The sequence below is a fragment of the Rhipicephalus sanguineus genome, chromosome 3, assembly GCF_013339695.2.
Source record: "Rhipicephalus sanguineus isolate Rsan-2018 chromosome 3, BIME_Rsan_1.4, whole genome shotgun sequence".
Taxonomy (NCBI): domain Eukaryota; kingdom Metazoa; phylum Arthropoda; class Arachnida; order Ixodida; family Ixodidae; genus Rhipicephalus; species Rhipicephalus sanguineus.
In genome coordinates, this window is record NC_051178.1 from 177,525,943 (window position 1) to 177,552,979 (window position 27,037).

At 48.5% G+C, this 27,037-nt stretch overlaps 1 protein-coding gene across 1 annotated transcript in view; it reads left to right on the plus strand.

Moving 5' to 3' along the window:
• Positions 1 to 21,853: 21,853 nt before the first annotated feature.
• LOC119387730 (sodium/potassium/calcium exchanger 5-like) overlaps positions 21,854 to 27,037 on the plus strand; it is a 46,589-nt gene continuing 41,405 nt past the window's right edge. The window contains exon 1 of the mRNA XM_037655213.2: positions 21,854 to 21,927. The gene's annotated coding sequence lies outside the window, so the exon portion shown is untranslated. The remainder of the gene's footprint in view (positions 21,928 to 27,037) is intronic.

Consider the following 27,037-nt stretch of genomic DNA (forward strand, 5'->3'; position numbering starts at 1 on the left):
TCCATCACAGCTTTGAGATATAGAAAGAACCGCCTCTAATAATTATTGTGGCGTAATGAAATTCAACCAAATCCAACGGCGAAACCGAAACCAAAGCATCGATGGGTGCAACAAGCAGGCAACCAGAATGACGTCACTGTTCAAGACAACTATTATACGGGTGTATTTCTTTCGCGTTCGTTAACATATGTGCACCATGCGTGCTATATTTGCAAGCGCAACCCGCACACCCACACCACGAAGTCGGATAATATAGCGACGCTCACTCATTCTGGACACACGGATGTTCTGGACGTCTCAGAAGAATACGGCAGTTGTGCTCTTCCGCGTTTCGGTTTTGGTTTTGCCACTGAATTTGGGTGAATTTCATTGCTTCTCAGTTCTTACTAGAGGCCGCATTTTTGAAATCTCAAAGCTGCAATGGGTTCTTCGCATAAAGGACTTATATTCTCCCAATTGACATAACCGCTTAGCACCACTTATTAAAAATTTAATTAATTTAACTTTCTTAATTACGGTGCGCCAAATGATGTGTTTAGCCATCTCAAAATGCCCGCGGCTACAGAAGTAATTGTGAAAGCATGGAACAAATCTTGGACTTTGGACACATTCCTTGAAGCACCCTGTTGTGTAATGTAAAAAAATTCTGTGCTCTGACGGGCAGTATGCACGTAAAAAAGAATAATGCCTGTTTCGAGAAGTACAGCAAGACCCTCCGTAGAGCTACTGTGCTTTCGTTTGGAGTTGTACGGACATTCTAGACGCAATAAGGCAGTAACTTCCACTGCTTTTTACAACACGGTCAGAACGTAAAAGAAATAGGGCGGAACTGCGTAATATTAGGGAAAGGTGCTTCGGTTTGAAGTTCGTACTAGTACGAACATGCTGTTCCAAAGCTTTTCCAAGTTCGGCACCGCGATTGGTGCAACGTATCGTTTACTGCAATTTTTCTGAGTATAAAGTTGTGGCTCCAATACTTGAATACTGAATAACATACTTAATTCTGTTCATCGACTTCACTTATGACCCGTCGTGGCAGTGGCGTACCAACTCACTCTGTCCGCCGTATATATATATATATATATATATATATATTATTTGAGGCGGTTTTTATATTCATAGAGCCATAGGCGTGCGCAGGGGAGGGGCAAGGGGGCGCAAAGTCAGCCCTATACATTGTAGGGGGGGCGAGAAGAGGGGCGCAAAGGCAACCGCATACATTGACATATAGGGAGGGGGGCGCTGCGACGAACCTTCGCCCCCCCCTGAAGAGGAACCCTGCGCACGCTTATGCATAGAGCTGATCAGATGACTTGCTTTTCAAAACTGTTTGTTTTAAATCAAGGGAGAATCTGCAAAAGCAGATTGTGCAGGCTGGGCCACCCTATGCAGCGACAACACAGCAGTGTTTATTGACATTTTGGAAATAATACCATTAAAAAGTACACCCAAATTTAACCTGACCATGTGAGCATTCCATCAGCAAACTTCCCAGTCTTAGTTTGGCGTTGTAGATACGATGAGTATGAAGAACCTGCTACGACTCTAGTACCTTAAATTCTCACTTATTCACGCGACAGCGTTAAAGAGCTCGTTTCGCAGAAATTGCGGTGTCGGCGTTGGTGACGACGTCGTTGGTTGTGAGCGAAAAAATCATCTTGTCCGTGACCGAAAAATCGAGAAAGACGCAAATAAAATAAACATTTTTGGGTCCATGTGAGAATCGAACTTACGCCGTCTGCGTGGCAAGCAGGTGTTCCACCGCAGAGCCACGCTTTTTCTTGAAACTGCTTCGCAAAAAAACGCTATATGGATGTCACGTAGTGGAAGGTGAGTCTAACGCATGCAATAATGCGTGGCAGAAGCGTGGAATCGCGCGGTCGCTCGGAGGATTTCACGCGAGACGGACGTGTCGGCCGCGATGCCCCGCTCGCCCGTTCAGGACGCGCTCGTGCCTCTCGCTGTCGACGCTCTGTGACGGCTGCCTCGACCGCCATGCCGTGCGCCTCTCATCGAGGCGCCTTCGCCGCCTCGTCACCGACGTGCATCGTGCCCCTGGCTGAATCGTGGTCCCGTCCGTGAACTCCTGTGACCGGCTCCCCAATATTTCCTGTCCTCTTCTCTCTTCGTCGCGCCTGTCGACTTCCGATCACTTCCTTTCCTATTTCTTTCTGCTTTTCTTTTATTCCCCCCTTCCCCCACCCCTATAAGGCACTGCGCCGTGTCGCCTAAAGGCATACAGAAATTAGGTGCCTTTTTCCTTTTCCTCCTGAACCACCAAGAATCGCGCCAGGCGTCAAAACATGTGAATCGCGCAACGAGTGGGTTTTTAAAGGCCCTCTCATCACAAAGCACTTAGATATTTGTAATAGTCATCATCAGCAGCAAAAACATCAACAAAGTGAACAGCTGCGTAAGTTCGCGTGTTGGTTTACGGACGCATAGTGGGCCCTTCACTGATTAGCAAAATGAATAATTATGGCGTAGTGGGCACTTCAACAACTGTACTTGCAGTAGGCATTATAGGATGCTTTGAAACGGCCAATGTTACGCGCACACTCGTTCGTTTCCTCACGACGTGGTTGAGGCATACACCAAGAGCCGAAGCCAGGCTAGCAGTTGAGAAGGCGATGCGCACGAGGCCCGATTACGCTACCGCGTTCTACTCTTGAAGGCGAAGCTCAAGCGTCCTGCAAATTTTTAAACAAAGCATGGTACTTCGCAAAAGTCTTCAGAATAACCCGAGTGCCAATTTATTTACTGTTAGAGCCCTCTAATATAAAGTCTTTCTTCAGAAGAAGACCAAGTTAGGTCGATTAGTACTTAAGCAAACCACATTGAGCTGGTTTTGTATAGTTATAAGATTATAAATGACTACGAATTTATATACTAGGTGTCATTCCTTGCCCTCCTACTTTTCCCAGCTTGGGTGGGGGGTGGACGGAAAAGCGGTGAAGTGGTTCTTTACTCCTCCCCTCCGGTTCCTCCAAGTAAATAGCCTACATAAACTGTGTAAGCTCAAATTTTCCTTGAAAAAATGTGGGCCATTATAACGTTAAACTACCCCGCATTGTTTCCTTCCGTATAGGTCGTTAGCTGTTAATGATTGGTCGAAATTTTTTGGGTTATGCTCACAGCGCCTGCTCGTAAAACGACGCAACAAATGACGCGTAAGTGATCCACCGCGTAATTGCCACGGACGCGGTAATTACGCGGTGGATCACTTACGCATGACTGCGTAAAAAGTAGTAATAATAAACTATCTTCAATACGGCGTATTGTTTGTCATTGATTCTTCACTATTCGTCAAAAATTTTGATTGTGCCATAAGATCGCCTCTAATTGTTACGCGACATCTCAAGTCTGCGAAAACTCGCGGCGTTAAAGTGAAGTGTACACAATAAGCAACATGTTACTTTGCTGAACAATAACTCATTTTTTTTTTGGAATAGCCAGACAGTGTCCCTTTCTGAACGTAATAAGAAGGCTGCCCGCCAATCACATTGGCAGCGGCTGCTTATAGCAGCGGGCGAGATAGAGTCATATGTGTATGATAGATACTTTCAGTTGTAGTATAAAGATGCTGAGCTGTTTTTGCGCGTGTGCAACTCTTTGTGTACTCATCGTTGCTGACAAAGAGGTAGAGAGAGAAATAAACATTATTAGGAACAGACACAATCCTTTGCAGGTAAGCAGCCTTCCTAGTCCAGAAAACCGTGGACGCTGATCATCTCCCTGGTGAGGTAGATTAAATAACGGGGCAAACTTGAAAGCCGGGCTTCTCAATGTACTCGAGTCCACTGCCTTGTTACAAGCCGCTACGATCGCTGCAGTTTACCATATAAGCCAAGTGAAGCAGGCTAATCGGAGACTACAGTGGGTATCTATTTTAGCTGTCCTGGCTAGGCACAACTAAAATACTTCTGCACGCTCATCAACTCACAGCAGCTTGAATATGGAGCAGTGGCGATGCTATTCGTTTTCAAAGAAACTGAATTTCCTGAAAAAGGAGAGCGTTTGATCTGGCTATAAAACGTTTACTGGTTCCCCCCCATATTTGCGTCGTGGATTACTTAAAATTCAGGCCAGGCAGGACAAAATAAAATCATGACAGATTGCTGTAATGTTATAGAGCTCCTGCTGAGCGATAGCCTCCTCTGCAATGCTCGAGCGCAAGACGCACAAGCCTGGATTATGCAGGCCGCACCGCAGGTAGAGAGAGAGAGAGAGAAAAATGTAATGCGGAAAGGCAGGGAGGTTAACCAGAAAACATATCTGGTTTGCTACCCTGCACTGGGGAAGGGGAGACAGAAAAGTTAGAAAGAGAGGGATGGCATAGGGAGGGAGGGAAGCACAAACACACACACACAGGAGTGTCACAATCGTTCAACGAGGCGGGTCGCTCGCAGAAACTTCATCAGCGCCTTCGTTGCTTTCTGGCGTGAAGCTCGATCGTTCCGACATTCCAAGATTGACTGTTCAGAGAGCGGCTGGTCGTCGAGGCGAGCAAACACTGCTGCGAGGGATTGTCTCTCAGAGCTGTATTGAGGGCACTGACATAAAATGTGTTCAATGGTTTCGTCATTGCCACAATATTCACATGCAGCGCTGTCTCTCGTTCCGATGCGGCACGCAAAGGCGTTCGTAAAAGACACCCCAAGCTACATGCGGCAGAGAAGGGTCGTCTCGGATCGGGGCAGGCCAGATGGAATGCTGAGTCGTAGGCATGGATCCAGGCGGTGAAGACGGGTGTGGAGAAAACCGGGCGTGTTCCACATAGACCTTGCGACATCATGCGCAAGCGTATTAATCTTTGCTGCTGCGTCGCTTCTTGACAGTGGGATAGGTTCTATCACGCCATTTTCGTGAGCATTCTTAGCTGCATCGTCGGCATGCTCGTTACCGATGATGCCGCAGTGGCCTGGCAACCACTGAAAATTTATAGCATGTCTACAGTGTTACTGTAAGCATGTCCTTCGTCTATTAGTTGATGGTACAGTTGTCGTATTTCCAGCACCAATTGGTCTTGAGCCCCACGACGTAGAGCAGTTCGAAGACATTGCAGAGCTGGTTTCGAATCAGTAAAAATGCCCCATTTTTGTGGCGCTTCTCGATAAATCCTGCGGAGTGCGCTGCGGAGTGCCGCAAGCTCCACGGCTGTCGATGTTGTCTTGTGTGACGTTCGAAACTGTATGTTTTCGGCTCTTGCTGGGAAGATCACAGCTCCTGCAGATCCTCCAACAGTTGTCGAGCCATCCGTGTAAAGTTTAATATGATCTTTGTAATCTTCGTGCAACATGAGTAGAGTCATCTGCTTCAAAGCTGGCGACGAGAGCTCCGCCTTCTTGCGAATCCCCGGCACTGTCAAGAGCAGTTTTGGTCGGTCCAAGCACCAAGGGGGTGTTAGAATCCGTTCCGGAGGCGTGTAGGCTGTTGGAAGGCACTCTCGGTAAGTCAATATTCTCTTACAGAAGGAGGTACTCGGTCGATCTTCTGGAAGCGAAGCAAGATGGTGGGCAGGGGCGCGAGCAAGGTGCCTAATGTGAGCTCTAAGCACCTCCAGTGTAATGTGCACCGTGGCCGGATGATCTTTGGCAATTGCGATGGTTGCGGCTGTTGATGTGCAGCATGGTAATCCAAGACAAACTCTGAGTGCCTGGCCCTGGGCGTTTTCGATCGTGCGTATACTGCTTTTGCAAGCGTTCGTCAGAACCGGCAAGCTATACCGCAGGTATCCCAAAAACAGCGTTTTGTATAGCTGCAGCATCGCGTGCACTGATGTGCCCCACGTTTTTCCTCCGAGGGACGCATACCAGATTCCGTGCAGATATCTCTCTATGCAGATGATATTTGTGCTTGGACGTCAGGTGTAACACGCCCTCAGGTACGTGCGAGGCTCCAAAAAGCAGCGAATTCAGTATCGGCGTACCTTAGAGAACAAGGCCTCGAGATTTCTCCTGAGAAATCGGCGCTGGTTGCGTTCACGCGGAAGGCAATGACGTCATATCCCATCGCCATCGATGGACGCAATGTTTGCTACGCCAGGACGCACCGCAGGTAGCCTACAGTGCGTGGTCATGGCAAACGGAGGACAGTCGTCACAGCAGAATCGTAGGACAAATTTTATTGGAAAATTACGTTATTGCTGCGTTCAAGTAAAACTTTGTCTGACTTGTTAGTTTCCCAGTCTGCAGCCGACAATAACCACTGTCGAAAGTGGGGGGGGGGGGGGTTCGGCCCCCCCAACATTTCTCAATGGGGGGGCTGGCACCCCCCTTGCCCCCCCTCCCCCCCCCGTTAGATACGCCTATGGTGGGGGCCTTAGCGCTGCTAAACCGGAGGCTACGGGATCCAATGGCGGTAACGGCGGCCGCATTCCGGTGGGGGCAAAATGTGGAAATGCACGTGTGCTGTGCATTAGGTACGCATATGCTTCCATTGATACACGTTTGAAGTACACTGCGTGCGTTGGATACACAGACCTGACGTGGTCAATATGAGTCCCATAATTTACATAAAATTACATAGTTTTTAAGAGCGAAGCTGTTCAAGCTAGCCGTAATGTGTCCGACCCTATCTCGAAAAATAAACGGGTTGTGCCATAGAAATTTGTGTGGCCTATCAGAAAACTGTCATCATCATAAACGGGTATGTGCCACAGAAAATGGGTAAATCCCACCACTCACCACTGGTCCACTGAAAAGCAAGACGGCAACAGTTAGCCCAACACTATATGAGAGGTGCAAACGCTTGGGTTCAGCGCGAATTTCTGTCTCTGGAGATTGGATATCCGTGTCGTGTCATGACTGTGTGTAACAGACACGACACCTAGAAGCAACCAGATTAGTCTTCAGAATCGTCCAGTTTCGTTGTTTCAAGGCCTGCGCGGCGTAGTGCTTAGTGCTGTTACGACCGGGTATTCGGATCCATCCCACCGCTGCAACCAGTTGTTACGAGCGGCGACGTTGGCCGACGCGGACTCAGGGGGTAGCGTGGTCCTGAGTGGCGGGAGTCGTACCGCAGGCCCAGGGATGTCCAGAACAGCAGGAAGCCGAGGCAGAGAGACCGGCGTTGAGGAAACTTAACAGAAGTTTATTTACAACATCACAGAGGACAGGATCGTCAGAACGACATCTAGTCCGATCGATCCGTCCCGAGCAGACGCTCTGCTGCTCCTTAAATACGCTTCATTCCCAAGATAGGGAAACTCCTTAATCAGCGAATGTCCAATCACAAATGAGCATGCCTTTGAAGCTGCATAACTAGCAAACGTCCAATCACAAGCATGCACGCCTTTGGAGAGTCCGTCTCTTCGACACATAGTCACCGCCCCCAGGATGGCACGCCAGGGACCACTACACTCTCACTCTCTACGTCCGACCAGTTCGGAAGAAAAAGGGGGGGGGAGACAATGCCACCTCGGGGAACTGATAATCCTTTTACGAACAAAGGCACCAGCCTTAGCCAAAAGCACACTCGATGCAAATACGCGTCCCACGGAGGGGACCCGCGTGTAGCAGCCAGCTTCCCGCCGAAGCGCTCAGTTCAGGGAAAAGACAGCAGGTGTAGGTAAATCCGTTCTCCGAAATGAGGGGGGGGGGGGAGTCCAAGTAGCAGGAAAACTCGTTTGGAGACAGCTGGCCCAGGACCCTCGCATTTGCTTTGTAACAGCTTCCGCGGCGGCAGGCCGAGACCTCGACGTACAAAGGTCAACCACCTTTGTGGGGAGAGGTCGATGAAAACAATGCTGGTATGCCGAAGTCGTGCACACCCCGATGCTGCTCTGCTGCATTCCTCTGCCACCTCCGGTGATCTCGAACATCTGGTAGCGTCGTCCAAATTGGGAGAAAAACTTCTTGCTCTGCTGGCTAACATTCCTTCTCGAAAGCAGCAGCAATTCTAACAACCAAACCTGAAATAGGCTGCTCAAATCCACAAACACATGTCGTGATGAAGCACGACCACATCAACAAAAAAAAAAGGCAATTGTAAACCTGTCACAAAAAAAATGAACCTAAATACACAAGCCAGAGTACCCGACGCCATCAAGTTCCCTGAATCGCAAACAACGCTAGCCTTTGGCTAAAACCCTTTCACTCATTAAACTTGGCAAATGAGTACGACATTATGAAAACAAAGTGCTTCAAACTTAATACTAAATAGAACTTAAAATCAAACTCCCACGTATACCATTATACAAAGTGAAAAGTTAAAACCATACTGACGCGCTTACTAGCACGTAACGCCAAAACAAATCAGTAGCACGTTAAACAGAGGCATTTAACATTATCTCTGTAACCACTACGAACAGCTCTCCTCTACTCGAGCCCTACCAGCTATGTTTCTAGCTGCCACAAGGGTATCTAAAACGAAGGCTTTTAAATCAGCCTACATCTCTTTTAAAACACTTCGCAGCTCTCTACATGAGCTCTAACAGTTATAAGAACATTTTACAAAACATAGCGGCATTCCTTCTTCATCAGCCGGCGACCAAACATTAGCAAAAAAAAAATCATTTCCAAAATTTAATACAAAATAAATTCTTGGTATTCAACGTTACACTTTGCTTATCTGCATGCGGCGCCCTTTCAGACGAGCTCTGGGGAGACGCGCAATCCACAGATTTCGAGGGGTCTGGTCTCGACAAATGAACAAAGAACAAACCTGTCCGACGCGCTCAGTAGCGGCGACTTTTGACCCGCGGCCTCTCGATTCTGACAAAGGGCATCGCTTGCCCATTGTGCCCCTCCGGGTTAAGCCGTCAGCCTTTTGCCACGGTGGGGGACAGCCTTTGTAACGATTCCGGCGTACGCGACATCTCGCTGCGCTCCTGCCTCGACTAGGCCGTGAAAAGGATGAGACCAGGCGAAGATTTCGGCATCTGAATTTCACTGAAATTCTTTTCTTCGCGACGCGCCTCACGTCCGATCTAGATTTCCGCGGGACTCTCAATTTGGAACTTGTCCTAGCACGCCCTTTTGGGATTTCAGGCCTAGCCTTTATCTTGGCGTCTCGAAGAATGCGGTCGTCGCATTTGGCTAGCGCTTTAGCACGCTTACCGCCACTGGTCTCTTTTGCGTTCGCCTTTCGTTTGCGTCGGCGCCTTTTTTTCACCGAACGGCTCGCAGCGCTCATAGTCTCGGCACTAGTACTCTCAAGTGCGCTGCCTTCGACCTTCGCTGCTAATACTTTAAGCGGCTGAACTGACTTGTCCTCTGGGCCGTTACTAGGTATCTCTGAGTCTGACCTAACGGTAGTCCCGACACCCTCTAAGTCAGCCAGCTCGCCCTGAGATGTCTCTTCAGCTTCGGGCGTTCTATCGCTTTCGTGGATAGCCCCTTTTCTCTGGCCTTCGAAGTCGGCCTGCTGCTCTTCGCGCCTTTGACACTCTTCAATCTCACGCGCTTTGCGTAGCGCCTCTGTCTCTCGCGCCACACGAAGTGCTTCTTGTTCTCGCGCTTCCTCATCTAGCGCTTTTCGACGCGCTTCATCCTCACGCGCCTTGCGGAGCGCCTCGGCCTCTTGCGCCACGCGAAGTGCCTCTTCCTCTTTCGTCTTGCGAAGCGCCTCGTCCTCACGTGCTTTGAGACGGGCCTCAATTTCTAGCACCTTGCTACGCGCTTCTTTCTCACGCGCTTTGCGTAGCACCTCAGTCTCTCGCGCCACGCGAAGGGCTTCTTGCTCTCGCGCTCTGTGACGCGCTTCCTCCTCTATCGCCCTGGCGTCCTCAAGCGCCTCACGACGGGCCTCGGCCTCTAGCGCCTCGCGACGGGTCTCAGCTTCAAGTGCTTTACGGCGCGCGTCATCCTCAAGCGCTTCAGCGCTGTCTTTGTTGCTTCGGCTTTTCGCAGTCGGACCTGAAACACCTAAGTGGCGCAACAAGGCATCTTTGGCCTTATCAAAGTCTTGCGCTTCCTCCGTGGATAAGCGCTCCAAAGCGCATGTAATTTCGCGCGGCAGCAACGTGAGCGTTTTTGCCGGCGTTTCCTGGCGTTGCGTCCCTCGGCGTCGTCGCATCAACGCCGTCAGAGAGGGCGGCAAACCATATGAAGAGCGTTAGCTCAGCGTCACACAGTGTGACCAGAGGGAATGAACCTGACACCTCGTAAAGCAGTGTACAGTTTCCGTCAATGGACCAACAAGATATATTCCTGATTATAGCTTTTATGTCTCATTAGCAGTTCTGTGGTGCAGAAAACGAGTCACAGTGACACAACGCCACCGAAAAGTCTATTTTTTTTTTATTTGACTTGTAGCGCCAGCTATTGGCATTAAGAAGAAGCACAAACTTGTAATATATGGCCTCTGAGCTTGAAGCTGCCGTACATCTTTGAGGCCACGTATTCGGCCAATACACTCATTCCTGCTAAGCCTACCGATGAACTTGAGTACGGCACTAGGAAAGACTTCAAAGATATCACGATCGCTTTGCTGTCGAAGCTTCTAGGGAACAAGCTAAGTCAAATACAAGCATCAGTTGAGAACTTAAGGGCCACACAGTGCACGGCGACGACTTATTAGATCCGAGGCGGGCGGCAGCCATCTTGGCAGCAGCGATGACGCCGTTACGTAGCGGAAGTCGCTGCCAGCCGCACGCTGATTGGTTCTGCGTCCATCGAACTGCTTCCGGCGTCGACGCTGCCGCCCGTGATGTCTGGACCGTCCAGAGGTGGACGTTTCGGCCACCGTCACCGGTAGCGTCGACGTCGAGGGACGCCGGCGTACGAAACGCCGGGAAAACGCCGGCAAAAACGCTCTATATGGTTCGGCCTTAACACCAACATCTTCGCAGACCTTTTCAAACTTAACGAGAAAAGACACAATGTCCTCGTCTATCTCGAAAATCTTGAGTTGACATTGTGCCAGTTGCCACTTAATCGCCTGAATTTCACGATCAAGTGTTTTCATTTTGAGAGCATGTTCTCGCTCCCGAGCCTGCCTCTCGCGTTCCTCCGCCTCTCGCTTTTCACGCCTTTCGCGTTCCTCTGCCTCTCGCTTTTCGCGCTTTTCTTTTCTTTCTTCAGCCTCGCGCCTCTCATTTCTTTCTTCAGCCTCGCGCCTCTCTTTTCTTTTTTCCTCAATTAGCTCTAGACACTCTGAGAGCTCGTCGTCGTCTGCCTCAAGGTTCTCAATAGCCTCGATAATCTCTGGCTTTCTCATTTGTTCTCGAACATCCAAACCCAGACTTTTAGCTAACTCTAGCAAAAGCGGTTTTTTCAGTGCCTTCAGATTCATGGTTGCTGCAAGTGCTGCTAACTTCACTACTACTAAGACGCTACGTTCCTATGCACAGGTCAACGTAGAGTAGTTACCCAAAATTACCACCTTTCCTACAAAACTCGAGACAAAGCCTGGTAAAATCTCAGTGAAGAAAAGTCAAGCACTCACCACACCCCGCAGCCATGATCTCGGCGGAGACGATCCCGATGCTGGCACGAGCTTGTTGCGACTTGTCGTGAGCAGAATCCCGTCGCTGCCATCCAGTGTTACGACCGGGTATTCGGATCCATCCCACCGCTGCAACCAGTTGTTACGAGCGGCGACGTTGGCCGACGCGGACTCAGGGGGTAGCGTGGTCCTGAGTGGCGGGAGTCGTACCGCAGGCCCAGGGATGTCCAGAACAGCAGGAAGCCGAAGCAGAGAGACCGGCTCGTCAGAGGACAGGATCGTCAGAACGACATCTAGTCCGATCGATCCGTCCCGAGCAGACGCTCTGCTGCTCCTTAAATACGCTTCATTCCCAAGATAGGGAAACTCCTTAATCAGCAAATGTCCAATCACAAATGAGCATGCCTTTGAAGCTGCATAACTAGCAAACGTCCAATCACAAGCATGCACGCCTTTGGAGAGTCCGTCTCTTCGACACATAGTCACCGCCCCCAGGATGGCACGCCAGGGACCACTACACTCTCACTCTCTACGTCCGACCAGTTCGGAAGAAAAAGGGGGGAGGGAGACAATGCCACCTCGGGGAACTGATAATCCTTTTACGAACAAAGGCACCAGCCTTAGCCAAAAGCACACTCGATGCAAATACGCGTCCCACGGAGGGGACCCGCGTGTAGCAGCCAGCTTCCCGCCGAAGCGCTCAGTTCAGGGAAAAGACAGCAGGTGTAGGTAAATCCGTTCTCCGAAATGAGGGGGGGGGAGTCCAAGTAGCAGGAAAACTCGCTTGGAGACAGCTGGCCCAGGACCCTCGCATTTGCTTTGTAACAGTGCAAGCTTCGCCATTTTTTTTTTTTAATGCGAAGCATTTCTTAGCGAACTTCTGCGACTTTGAGCGTATCTATCTATCTAGCCGCCTACGACTTTGTGCTCTCCTGGTCGCTTAGTTAATCTAATGTACACCAAAATTGGTATGGCGTAACATGACTGTATGACGAACATAAATCACAAGTCATAACATAAAAATCATGACACGCATGTCATGTACAGCATGATTTACATGCCACGCTCATGGTGCGCTGGCGGCCGTTCACTAGCTTGATAGACACCAAAATTGGTATCTTGTGACGTGACTGTGTGACGAACACAAATAACACACGAGTTAACATGAAAATCATGACACGCATGTCATGTACAGCATGACTTACGTGTCACGCTCACGGTGCGCTGGCGGCCGTTTCGCTAGCTTTATATACACCAAAAATTGGTATCTTGCGACGTGACTGTGTAACGAACATAAATGACACGAGTTAACATGAAAATCATGACACGCATGTCATGTACAACATGACTTATGTGCCACGCTCATGGTGCGCTGGCGGCCGTTTCGCTAGCTTGATCTACCCCGAAATTGGTATTGCGCGACGTGACTGTGTGACGAACATAAAAACACGAGTTAACATGAAAATCATGACACGCATGTTATGTACAGCATGACTTACGTGCCACGCTCATGGGGCGCTGGCGGCCGTTTCGCTAGCTTGATCTACCCCGAAATTGGTATTGCGCGACGTAACTGTGTGACGAACATAAAAACACGAATTAACATGAAAATCATGACACGCATGTCATGTACAGCATGACTAACGTGCCACGCTCATGGGGCGCTGGCGGCCGTTTCGCTAGCTTGATCTATCCCGAAATTGGTATTGCACGACGTGACTGTGTGACGAACATAAAAACACGAATTAACATGAAACTCATGACACGCATGTCATGTACAGCATGACTAACGTGCCACGCTCATGGGGCGCTGGCGGCCGTTTCGCTAGCTTGATCTACCCCGAAGTTGGTATTGCGCGACGTTACTGTGTGACGAACATAAATAATAGGAGTTAACATGAAAACCATGACACGCATTTTCCTTAGTGACATACAAGACGATGTATGCAGCTCTTTGCTGGCTGCTTCGCATTACATCGATTCCCACAATGCGTGGGATCTGCCGGCCTTTTTTTCATGCCATCGTATGCGACTTTCTGGGCCGTTCTCAGTCGCGTTGACCCAAACAGGAAATCAGCGTGAGTCCCCAGGCTGTCTTTGATCGCCCGGCGAGCGACGAGAAATTGAGATAGCCAAGAGAACCCTACGCGGCTACGAGCCGCAGCCACCCACAGGCTGTATCTTGCCGGGCTGTAAGCATGACTGACTTGGGAGCTTTATACATGCGTTTGCACTACAATTGTTGAAGATTGGGCGAGTTGGTTCGTCGTACATCATCGTCATTCGTCGTACTACACCGTAGAAGATTCCATTTACATAGTGCGTGAAGTATTTAAACAGCAACGAAGCATCTTTATGACATCGCTCTGTGGTCACAGGTCACGGAAAAATCTTGCATAGGGAACAAAGAAGAGCTTTGTGCTGCAGTCAGTACGTAACCGCTCATGGCGCAATTTCTACACAAGGATACCGCAAATCTGAAAAAAGTAAGCGCGTTTACCGAGCAAGTTAGCTTATGCATTCTAATTTTGCCACCTATGTAATGTTTATTTGCCTTCGCTGAGTTGCATCCGAAAACTTGCCAGACGAATGCGAGGCGGCTTATCCTGCCGCGTGTAGCTGCACGCGCCGAGGAATCTTGTATGTACTAGCGCCCGTCTGTGAACAGCTGTGATCACAACCCTGCGGGCAATAAACAAGCGAGTGCCGCGCGGTCGCCGTTTGAAAGATTTGAAACCGAATCTTGAGTACTCGACCAAACGCTTACGTTGGATCGAGTACTCATGATCCGGTTTCAAGTTGCGGCTCAAGCGGAGATGGCGAAGCTCCATCGCGGCTCAATCGTATCGCGTCTCAAGCGGAGGGGAAACGCGCCAGCCGTCTTTCGTAGCGCTGCCTTCGTTTCACCTATTCTCAAACTGTGCTACTCCCCTGAACCCAGAGCGACCTACCCAAGGCAACTCGGGGAACCAAAGTCTTGGTCCCCAATTGTAATACTCGCAGTATCGCTAGAAAGCCGAAGCATTGATAGATGGCAATCTCGCAAAAAAAAAAAAAGAAAAAGAAAAAAAGCCGCGGAGACGAGCAGTTTTTCTTGGTCGTATACGTTACAATAAACGTTCGCTTTCTAATCGACAAGCATGGGTTCACGCGCGCACCCGGCAAACATGACCATATCGAATGACTAAAAACAGTCGCTGGCAAAAAGAGCGCAGGCAGAATTGAGCAAACACCTTTGTGTTGCCTCTTCAGTGCATCTCCAAAACTTTCAGTATGGGGGAACATGTGCCAGAACGAGGAAGAAAATTGAGGAGGGTATTGCGCAACACGAAGAAACCGAAAAGTAGTATAGTCCACACAAGGGTCTTCATCGGTCACGTGATCGATGCAGTTCGCAGAAGTGCGGACGCCCGCTCCGCACGTTGGCTCAAATTCTCCTATATCTCTATTCTTTTTAATGCGATAGCCATTATGGACACTCCAGGCCCATTTCTGCCGTCGCAGCGAAGTTCCGTATAAAATCCAAGGGATATAGCATTGCCCCGCGCGTCGCATGTACTTTGTGCGAGTGAAAGCGTCCGAGGGCAGCCGTTGATCGCGGCTCAAGTGGAGAGGAAACGCGCCAGCCGTCTTTCGTAGAGCGAAACGTCCATGGGGCTCCTGAGGAGGGGCAGGAATTGCGTATTTTGAACGGCTGGGTCAGCGGCTCCTCCATGGCCGGGTGCAGTCGCGCGCGCCCTATCTCGATAGTGATCAGCAGACGGCTCATACCTTTGTGCGTGCTGTGTTTTTTCCGCTCAATTTACGTTGAAGGGATAGACAGCACGAAAGTCGTTTCACTCGTCGCAGAGGCCGCGTTTCCTTACGCCAGCGTTTTGCTGAGTTATGCCGTATCGGATACTAAAAGAGTTAGGTGGGAGCCTTACTTCCATATACTTCCCGAATGGCTGCAGACAATAGCGCCCCTTTAACCATTCTCTTCCCTCTCCTCAAAGACGTGGGTCACGCAAGAGAGCGTGGTTGGCTTACCACATACCTCTGCGGGCAAAGCTTCGCTAGTTCAGTCGAAAAATGTTTGGCCAGTATATTCTTTGTCTCAGAGGTTACGTGCATTGAACTGATACTGCGATGAAAAAAAGCGAAGCGAATGTCTTCGCAGAGAGTTCGCTTGCCGAGGCTGTCTGTGTGACTCTCTCCTAGTTATTTCTTCCTCTGTGTCATTAGCCATGTTGGCTTGCGCAACTTTTGCATCCGCGACACCTGGGATACCTGAAAGAGAGAGCGAACGGCAAGAGCACGGCAACCCAACCGTCGTGGTCGACACGCAGCTTTTTGAAAGGTTTTAGCCCTGCGAATTTTTCATTGCGTATTGGTAACGTGAAGAGATCAAAGTCCCTGAAGCGAGGTGTTGCAGATTGAAAAGACTACGTGCCGACCATGACCGCGCGGTGTTTCCGTATACTTACGATACGATAAAGCGGCACTGCTAAAAGTTTGTCGGCGCCGTGACTTGCCGGCCAGCATAAACAGGCAGTTAGAGGTCGGTTGAGGGCTGACCTAGGCTTGATGTGCGCCATGTCGTCGTATGATCGAAAGTGGCCGCGCCCATGGGTGCTCGATGTGAGCAACGGCTACACTGCAGGGCATAAGGAAACGTCTGATTGCATTACAACTGTATGACCAGAACTGGGCGAGTCGTTGTGTATTCGTCTTGAACAAAAATTAAAAAAAAAAATATCAGGAGGAGGAAACAGCGCGAAGGAAGCGCAGTTAAGCGACTAAACGTCAAACACAAGCGCTGTTCGTGTTATCTCGCTGTCCTTTTTTTTCTCGAGGATGACTGCATCGCTGACGCTTAATGTGACGTGCGCACCTAAAACGCCAACGCGTTTTGTGCAACAACACGTGGGACAAAGGAGGAAAATGAGAGTCCATTCCCCGATTCATCACCCGTCCCCATGGAATGCCCGCCCCCTTGAGCTCGCGGTCCCCCAAAAGCCTGCCGGTGACGTGGTCTCACCGCTGCTGCGTCCAATTTCACTCCGTGTGACGCGCGCGACGCAGCCATGTGTGTGTGTGTGTGTGTGTGTGTATGCGCGGCAGTGATTCACATTCTCGTGTCGGAGACGCGGCGCCATTAAGAAAAAAAGAAGCATGACTAAGGTGGCGACAGAACTGGGTGTTATACGCGTGTACCTGGAAAAGCGACAACCCTAAATAAAAACAAAGGTCCGGGTTCTTTTAAGGGGCTGTTCAGAAGATATGGCTCACCACCATTGATGTAACGTCTATTACGACATGTTAATTCTGAACTACCTGCACCATCCAACTGTCCTTCCGTGTTCAGGAATTTTTTTCTCTATACACCTTGTCATTCCCTACAAACCTGCAATATATATTTTTGAAACAGCTGCTGACATCAATGAGGCGGAATCGCGGGCTAGTTGGTTTGGCTGCATAGAGGAAAATTTGCGCACACCACACAAGAAGTGATAGTGTATCATTTCTGTTAGTGGCTTTTTCGTGTTTATGTAAAGGAATATATACGGTGCCGTGTTGCTCATGCGCAGTGATTATGAGGTGCTTTCCGTAATTTATATATCTGCTTTCTTATGGAATAAAGGTCAGTTGTTAGTCTGCGCTGGTCCTTGTGAACTTCTTTCGTTGTGTCTTCGTGTGGTGTGCGCAAATTTTCCACTAGGCTGAGATCATACAAGGAATTTCAATGCTAGTTTACTGGACTTAATAAAGTGATTCATCTTTGCGTCAACCCAGCCGTTGCAAAAGAAATAAAATTGTCCCAGACATGTATATATGCGTCTTCAGCCTCCTTCTATTCTTTGATGTCATGGTTATCTCTTCTCTTGTCAGTGATAGAAAAAAGAATGGAAAATCCTTGAACACGAGGTTTCGCTGTAGGCAACGTTTAAACTAGTAGCACGATAGACTTTGAGGAGCGATTAAGAGAAATGGGGGAGGGGGGGGGAGCGGCGGGCTAGGAAAGTTTTCAGCTATTTGTACATGAGGAATGTCGATACAAAATGCAGGAACCGAACCAGAAAATTGTCAAGCAAATACTTAGACAACAGCAGGGTACCCAACGAAAAAGAATCGTCGGTTAAGAGAGAGAGAGAGAGAGAGAGAGAGAGAGAGAGAGAGAGAGAGAGGTATACGAAGAGGCAAGGCAGGGAGGTTAACCAAGCTTTGGCTCGGTTGGCTACCCTACACTTGGGGTGGGGGAAGGGGGAATAATAGAAAGGAAAGGGTAGAGAAGAAGAGTAAGAAAGAGATGGATGAACAGCTTGAAACTACACAACACGAACTCGCGCTGTTAGTTTACAGGCGCTCGTGAAGTCCGGTGGTCCTCAAGAAGCACAAGAGAGCTTTCGTGGCCTTGCAAATATGCGAGACTGTAGGCCAACGTCCCAAGATCTTCTTTTCTGTCAGTGGTCTTGAATCCAGGTGATGTAGCTTTACTTCTATAAAATGTTAAAAGTAGAGGGGCCTGTGGAAAATAGGGGTGCTTACGAAATCAGCACTGCAAACCCACATATCTTTCAAACAGGAAATCGCCAAGGAAAAGATCTGCATAACTCTCTGGGTAGCTCTCTGTTGTTTGAAGCCAGGACTGGAGTATTGCGGACTAAGACGTACCGAACAAGGAATAGACACACTGTGCAGTGCGTGTGGAGAGGAGGAGGAAACGGCCGAACACCTTTTACTTTTCTTTAAAGGGCTTCACTCTATAGAGTCCAAGGCAATGGGGCTGAGTTTTTCAAAGCATTGGGGTTTTGGGACAGTGAAGGCAAAATAGACTTTATGCAGATAGAAATAACCCAAAAGATTATCTGATTGGTGGTAAAATTAAGGCAGGAATAAAATTTAGCCCTTCACAACACAGACGAGTGTGTGGGGTCGAGGGAGCCCCTCTCAATCTCAGTGAGTCGGCCCACAAGCTGCGCGAGGACTAGTAGACCGCGTAGATACCGGAGGGCGCGGCGCTGAGATTTTGGAGAATCGGGACCCTCCCACCTCGTATAACGAACTCACCAAACATTTTTAGATGGGGCGGAGACAGTACCCTTCACCACACAGAAAATTAAGCAGACCACAGTCTCTGACACTCAGGCTACTTCAGGTCGGGGCGTACCCTAACCTCGCGCTATTGCACAAGACTTATCCAGAAATACAACCAACAGCATGTTCATTATGCGTGGATATAGCGAATCTAGAACATATGCTCTGGTGGTACCCCGCGCTACGCGGCGGCGAAGTCATCACGCCGTCAAAATGGGAGGCTAGTTAGCAGCTCCGGACTCGAAGAACAGCTATGGGCAGTCCAACGGGCCCACGACGCAGCAGAGAGACTTGGTCTCTCTGTTCCGACGTGGGAGCGGCCCGCAACGTGCTATAGGGCGCGTTCCGAGGGACCAAAATAAAGTTTATTCATCCATCCTTCACAACACAGAGTTGGCACTTCACTATGTGTTACGGCTAGGTGGGTGAGCCGCTGCCCGATCAAAAGGTTACAGCCCCATCCATCCGTCCATCTGACAAGTGGTCTTCTTCGCAGCAGCAACTGCCTACCTTAGCGCGTCTATGTGTACGCTTTGTACATATCCCCCCAAACAAAACAGAACAGAAGGAGAGGACAAGTGCTAAAACGAGGTGTGAGTGAGGCGGAAAGGAGGGCTGCCGTGGTGTCCCGCGCGTCGTAAATATTCCATGTGCGAGTGAAAGCGTGCTATGGCTGCCGACGATCGGGGACCAAGCGCAGAGGAAACGCGCCGGCCATCTCCGTCGCGCGAAATGCGCATGGGGAGGTGGATGTCCCGAATGGAGGGCTGTATGGCTCCGACAGGAACTGCTTACTTTGATCGACCGGGTGCGGTCGCCCGCACCTTGTCTTGACAGGCACAAGCGGACGGCTCATACCTTTGTACGTTTTGTGTTCTCATCGCAAAGTTCGCGTTGAAGCCATAGAAAACACTAAGGCCGCTTGGCTCGCTGCAGCGGCCGCGTTACCTTACACTGGCGCGTTGCTGAGTTGCGTCAGGTAGGATGCTAAAGAAGTGAGCTGTTGGGCTTACTTCGTATATTATTCCAGTTTGTTGCTATCGCATTCATTGCTTCGCCATTGCGACGAAGCTGTGACATTCTTCATTCGCACCTACATATTTATAACTTCATTCTATATGATTTTGAAAACTCCTGCAATTACGGCATATAAGCATGTATCTGTAATGGATGCAACCTACCTATAGTAATGGTGGCAAAAAAAGAGAAAGATTAAAGAAAGTAGCTGTTCAGCTGACTGCAGACGTCGGAAAAATTCATGTACGAGGGTGACTTAATCCTTTTTGACATTATATTCTAAAAACAGTTTGCATCATTTGGAACCTTCTTGTCCTATAACAGTAATCGTCGTCTACATTGCTTGCGTTTCTTGAAAACTCGGCGCTCGCCACTTTCCTGTTGCCATGTTACACTGGTAGCGCGTACGCTGTTCGGGATCGCAAAATGCAGGGGACGCAGTGTTAAGCACTCAAAGTAGATGACAATTATTGTCGTGGGACAAAATGGACGCCTCATAGGGCGCAACTGTTTCTTAGTGTGTAAGCGACAGAGGAGTTCCTTCGCATGATACACCTAAACTGCGGCTTTAAACGCCCTGATAAAGTTGTTTGCACAGAACATCACCACAAGAAAAGCTAACACCCATAAGGATGTTAGCTCCTTATTATCACAAAATCAGCGTTCTATCTCTAGAACGCTGATATTGTAATAATTTATCTATATATGGCAAGTAATGAGAGAAAATAAAACTTTGATAAACAAGAAATAGTAGTGTCAATTATCACAGCATGGCAGGCTTCACACTTTGGATAGCATTCGAACGTCGTTTATGGTCCACAGAAGTGCACACTATTTTTTCTTACCAACCAAAGACAGAGAGTCCGCTAAAGTGGATTGAAAGAAATCTTTCAAGGTTTCTTTCTAAGCGTCTCTCAAAGTTGCTTGAAAGAGGACATTCGAAGCAGATCAAAGCGCAGAAGCGAAAATCGTGATTTAGATCGCCTTCACATTCAGGAATACGACGTTTGAGAAAGGTTGACGTGAGAACGTGTTCGTTTGGACGGAGTGAACGGAATCGGACTCGTGCGGTACATCCAGGCGAGCGACAGACTGCAGGCAGACGAAAGTGCTGACAGAGGTAAGATATGGGAGCTCAGCGTTTGTGCTCCTATCTCTTCGTCCTCGTCCTGTGTGTGCTGCTTCAACCAAAGATGAACGCCTACCAACTCGCTCAAGTTTCCATTTTTATGAAGAGCCTGGAGAAAAAGTTGAAAGGTTAAGGTGTTCTGGGACTCTGGGACGAAACTGGAAATACGAAGCAAAATGTTTTATGCTCCTCGAACCGGCTGGCAGATAATGAAGTGCGTTTCATGCGGTCAGCATAACGCGCCCCCTACGATATATAGGCAGACTGGTCTGCTGGCGATAAGCCCTTTTCAGCTTAGTACAATGCCCTTGACTTCTGATGCTGCATGTAGACAATCGTTCACGTCAAGGGCACTGCAGAAGTCGGGCTCTGCAGCGACAGAGAGTTCCAATCTTGGCCGATTTAGGTTAGAGTTTGTCGCAACGGGACTGACCGCTGCATATCAAGCCATCCGAACTGGGGCTCCTGTAATCATATAGGTTTCTTTCAACCAAAGACTCCTTCCTGCGTGACGATGTCGATTCGAGAGTTCTCGAGATTGTGCCATTCCGGGAGAAAATGCTGCAGCGCGCGAGCTATCTGTTATCGGCTTGAATGCACGCCAGAGCGGTGTATGTGCCGGCTGCAGCCAGGGCGCCCGCCGCGACGAGTGCGCAACAGCTGTTCTGCAAGAGGGGTACGGCGGAAAACTCCCTCCCTCTCTTTCAATTGCATCATATTCTCCTCTCCCAGCTCTTCTTTATTTTTTCCCTCTGCCTCTTCCGTTTCGTCCGCGCTGTTAGCAACAGCTGAACGAGTCTTCTTTTTTTTTTTTTTTAATCGCCGTGTTCCCAGCGGCGACGGCTGTGCGTCTAGGCGCACGTGGTATACATTAGGTATTCAGAAGGAGACGACCGCAGTGCACTTTTGCGTCGTGCGCGTTTGACAAAACGTTTGCTCTGGGAGGCCTGTATGAGGGAATGCTGCTTGCCAGCGACAGAAACGCCTAGCAGTCGACATCGAGTGAGGAGGTGCACGTTCCTCGCTAGCGGAGTGGAAGTGCAGATTGAGTCGACTCACGGTGTACTCCTGCCATCTTTCTCGCACCTCCTGGCCGTTTCGTTCGCTCTTTCTTTCTTATTGTGCTCTTCGTGCAACGACCGCTCCCTTTTTTTTATTCCTTTGCTCGTTGACGGAAGGACCGCTGCAGCGAGCTGCTTCCTTTACAAGCGCTGCGGGAGATAACACCGCACTAGCGTTAGCTAGCGCCCAACGCCAGGCCTCTTTATTCGTCAGCGTGCACCTACGCTGGAGGCTCTCGGCGACTGCTAGTACAGGTGAGTGTGGTCTCGCGCGCTGTGTAGAAATCGACACCGACCGCTTTCGTACTGGGTCCAACGGTTATGCCTTTGTGACTGAGTCGGAGCTCCAGGTGGCGGAGAGTGTGACTTATCCTATTAAATAGCAACAAGCCAGTTTCGGTTGTCAAGGCGACGGGATTCGGCTCGGCCGTCCACATGTGTATTTGTGTGACGCTTTGTAGAAAAAGTTTGCATCCAAAGCGTTTGAATAGAGCTCACTGAGAGAGAAATTACGCTTATTTCTGCAGCCCATAAGGGAGCACGGGACGTTTATGCATAAACGCTTTGTAGATAGCGCACGAGATAAGCGGAACAAAACGTGGAGCGCGCTCTGAAAGCGGCACTTCGTTAAACATTGCTGGTCTGCACTTCACACTACGTCTGTACTTAAATCTGATTCGCACCTGCAACACTGCCTTCGGGCACGAATATCGTGCATACCTCTAGGCTGTCAGTCGATAGTTTTTCTTTCGTTGTCACTGTTCTTTAAAGCTCGCTTATTTTTCTTCGCAGCTCCAAGCCGTTTGTTGCTAGCTCGCAAAACAATGCTTGACCTTTTAGCTTTTAAGTTCTACGGTGCAGTCTCATGCTGACGATTTTTCATGATGTCAAAAATGGACGGTACGCAAATTTCTCGCAGCGGAGTTCAAGGCGTTTTTTTTTCAACACACACACATCGTGTTTGAGAGATCAAGGTCAGTACGGTATATCGCGCGTTCACAACACGAATATACACGCAGCGCAAAAACGCGTTCCTGTCGATGTAATTTTATGAAGATTGCCGACTATTGCGGCCGATTAAGGGACACATTGAATAACTCCGGGCTGTCAGAACTATTCGGCGTCTTTTGAAAAACCACTGTTGCTTTTGGGACTTTAACAACCGTGAATTATAATAGCCTTTATCGCAACCAATGTTTAACAGCCAACACGCGAGGAGTTGGTGCCGAACCCAGGTACACAAGTACGTAAGCCTACAAGCATTTAGCCGTATTAACCACACTCGACACACTGACGAATACCCGCGGCACAGGGACTCACCAACATCACCGCATGTCACGTGGATGTGCCCAGACAGTCTGACACATATAACTTGCGTACAATTATTGGAACACAGGATTTAGAACACGGGAGACGCGGCTTGCGGACGAGAATGAGAACAGAAAATGGGCTTAACTGGACCAGTGAGCTGCGCTGCACTATAGAGGCCACAACCACGGGGCCTAAAGTCTTGTTTTATTCAATGATGTTTCTCTCGCTCTCTCTCTCTCAGGCGGATATGGTATTTTTTTCTTCAGCATCTGGCGCTATTGCTAGAAGCAATGATAAAGATTTAATGTGAGAAAGAAGAGAGGAAAACGATCTGCTATCACAGCTGATGGCATGAGACCGCCCAGTGCAGGGATGCCGTATTGGCCGTACTGTTTCCTATGCAGTTTTTGCTTAGAAGACCGAATGACATTTACACACGCAGGTATAAGCTCGTGGATCGATGAGTGCACCATATACTTCCGATGCTCTTAACTGCATGCGCTAGCGTATAGTGACATTATATACGCTTCGACCTACTTACTACCGTTCTTTTTACCAGATGTACGCCATCTTTTAATAGAATCTGCAGCACCTCTTGCGCATTCGCTTGCGTGCAAAGCTGTGCCAAGCCAATATGTGAACGCACGTGCACGGTATTAAGCCGCGAATGTTTCTGTTATCTCGGAATTGCATAAACAATGTGCTGCCATCAGAACTTGCCGTCAGGGATTAAATAGATGTAGTATTCAAACTGTTAGACACCCGTGCGCTTTTTCATATCTAGGAAAGCCATGGAGCTGCCAAAGAGAGCGAGCTACAGCTTCAAGTGCGTTATTACCGTAGTATTTGTTTTGATTTTCCTGCAGGCCCAGAAGGTTTGCGTTATCTGTTCTCGTGGTGGAAAATGTGGCGGCGTATCATGAAACTTATCCACTTTTTGAGTTTAATATTACTTGGAATGGATCACACGGCGGGGTGTTTAATAAGGACATTGTTATCGCGTGCCCCCAAGTCTTTATTATTTATTCTTATATGTTGGCGATGCGTGTGAAGTTCTGGTGCGATGAACGGCTCGTTATACAGTGGCAATAGAGAGAGAAGTGAATAAACATTTATGAAACATTAATGCCATCAACGTAAAGTATGTCGCGTGTATTCTTTTGAGCGCTGGTCAAATAATGCGTATCGTACTTTTCGTACTGAGTGCAGCGTTGATATCGCCAGTGACGAGCTATGCTATGTGAACAATGGCCTGTAGGAGTCGTCATACTTTCAAAAGCAAGTCACATGACCATACACGCGCTGTATAGATCATATAAGATACCATGATCTATATCAAACAGGAGGACCTCTTGTAGCCGAGGGTGGTCCCTACTCACTATAGAGTATGATATAAATTCACTTCATTAATACCAGCTTCAGGCATCCCTGGTCCTTTAATATGAACTGAAATTCTGATGTTACTTTTTGAATAACTATAATTATTTCATATAGCCCGACTCTCTTTGAGACGTTGAATCCCACAAACCAACCAATTAGAAATTCTTTAGTGCCAGGTCTGGATGCATAGACTAAGGAATGTGCGTGTTTGATTGTTTCTATATATACCCTTATATACTTCCGAAGATTTCTGAAGCTGCCAAGGGCGTTTTTCTTTTGTTTGATTTGCCTGTATCTAGACAAACCTGCGCATAAAGGCTTAAAAACAAACAAAGAAAAAGTAATATTATGCGTCCTCCCACCAACTATATATGGTTGGTTATACACAATCGATGTTCTATCATCCTACGGGCACGCTTTAAGCGGCCGTTGTTTCTAGTAACCGATATGTGCGGAATGAAAGAAAGAAATATTTCGTCAGCAACAGCTGTACACGTAGTTAACAAAGTTTTTTTTATGGTTTCTTCATTTTTCTTCTTCTCTGTGACCTCGGGGAACGTAAACAGTTAGTTCCTCATTGAAAGCTTACCATGGTTTTCTGTTTGTAGGTGCCTTTTTCGCGGGTTTGTCTATTCGATGGAATGTAGCTGTTCAGAACACCGATGAAAAACATTCCACGTGCTGACTCTTTCACGTTAAACCACCGTGTCGCGTTGTATGCGGTACGTTTTTAATTTGTCCACAGCCCTGCGTGACCTTACGCAGCTTTCATCCTGACCCCAGGTTTGACAATACGCCATAATTTATCGTGCGAGTCATCATGTAAAATAAGGGAAGCCATAATAGGGGGCTGTCACAGTAAGCGACAGACACCGTAAAAAAAGAAAAGACAAAGAACCTGAAGCATGCAAGCACGTTAATGAGAACGAACTTCTGTTATCTTCGTCAGATGCTACCCGCCGCTATAGTGGTCTAGTGGTTACGGTACTCAACTGCTGACCCGAAGGTCACGGGATCGAATCCCGGCCACGGCCGCCGCATTTCGATGGAGGCTAAATGCTAGAGGCCCGTGTGCTTAGATTTAGGTGCACGTTAAAGGTAATCAGATGGGCGAAATTTCCGGAGCCCTACACTTCGGCGTCCCCCATAATCATATAGTGGTTTTGAGACGTGAAACCCCAACAAATATTATTCGTCAGATGCGCGGTTAGCAATGTGTAATGTGCTACCGAGAAAACTTGAGAAACTCCAAGTCACACATGAACATCGAAGAGGAGTTCTTAATGAGTACGTACAGAGAGGTCAGTTAAGGGGAAGTGGGAAAGCGGGTGTCCTCTGTGGACTTTGCGCGTGGATTTCATCTAGACAGGTAAAGTGTGCTGGAAATTAGCCTGGCGTGGGGCAAGCCGTGTAGTTAGCGCGCACACGCATGGCGGTTTACGCACATAAAATATAAACTGACGCGTGCTACTGCATTATTTCCTCTGTCGCTGTTTGCATTCAGAGGCTTTCCCTTTACGTTGCGATTGCGCTCTGCAATATGCCATAGTGTTTTCGTCCTTCTGCAAGGAAGTTTTTTTTTTTCCCTTTCCAGTATTCCTCTTGGAGCTCGCAGACACGCCACAGAGGGGTTTTCCCCGTGCTTTTCAACCGTCTTGTTATCACGTACGGCTTGTCAGTTCGCCCATCGCACCTTGGTATAGAGCTTAGCGGCTGAAGTGTTGCGCTGCCGTTGGCTCGAGGACGCGGGTTCGATTCCCGGCCACGGCGGTCGCATTTTTATGAAGGCGAAACATCCGTGTATTCCCACTTAGATTTAAGTGTGTGTTAAAGAACCCCAGGTGGTCACAATTAGTTCTCTACTAAAGCGTGCCTCATAATCACATCGTGGTTTGGGCGCGTAATTAATGCCGAATCACTGATATATACTAAGTACGTGCAGCGCGAAGACACATAAACGACATAGACTGGCGCGCCGTTTATGTGTCTTCCCTTTGCCTTCTTTTCTTCGCGTTGTACATACTTAGTACATATCAAAATATTTACCAACTATAGCCCGCCATCGGATTCCTCCAAAACCAAAGAAGTTCGCTCGTGGTAAGCGAGGCGTACCGACTCAAAGTTGAACATCCGAGTAGGCTTTCCTTCTCGCATGACTGACTGAACTATTTATTAGACAAATTCAGCTTAACGTGCCCAAGCAAGAGCTGGGCTATTAAGAGACGACGTGTAGTACATTAAAAGCTTCAGTATAACATTTTACTATACTATCGCGCGCCTAATTCAAGTGCTATACGAGCGTTTCGCAATTTCCACGGCCGGGAACCGATCGCCCGTCGCCACTCAGCACAACGTAGCAGTCATTTCGCCACCATAACTTATGCGATGAGAACAATTTCTTTTTTTACTCCGTGGCTGAGAAGAAAGGAAGAAAGCGGGCGACGCTACAGTACACAAGAAAAACGACCCTAACATGTCGGGAGCTTTCATTTCTTGTCATTTTCTCGCCAAATATATTGACTTCGTGGTGTAGAGCGAGGAATCTTTGCGCTGACATCACAGGAACCTCTATAATATCACAGGTCCGCGACGTGTGTCTATTTTGCATTACAACGCGCCGTTGTAGTTACGTAGAAAATGCTTTCGAAGCAGGCAGCCGCATGCGTTATTGTAA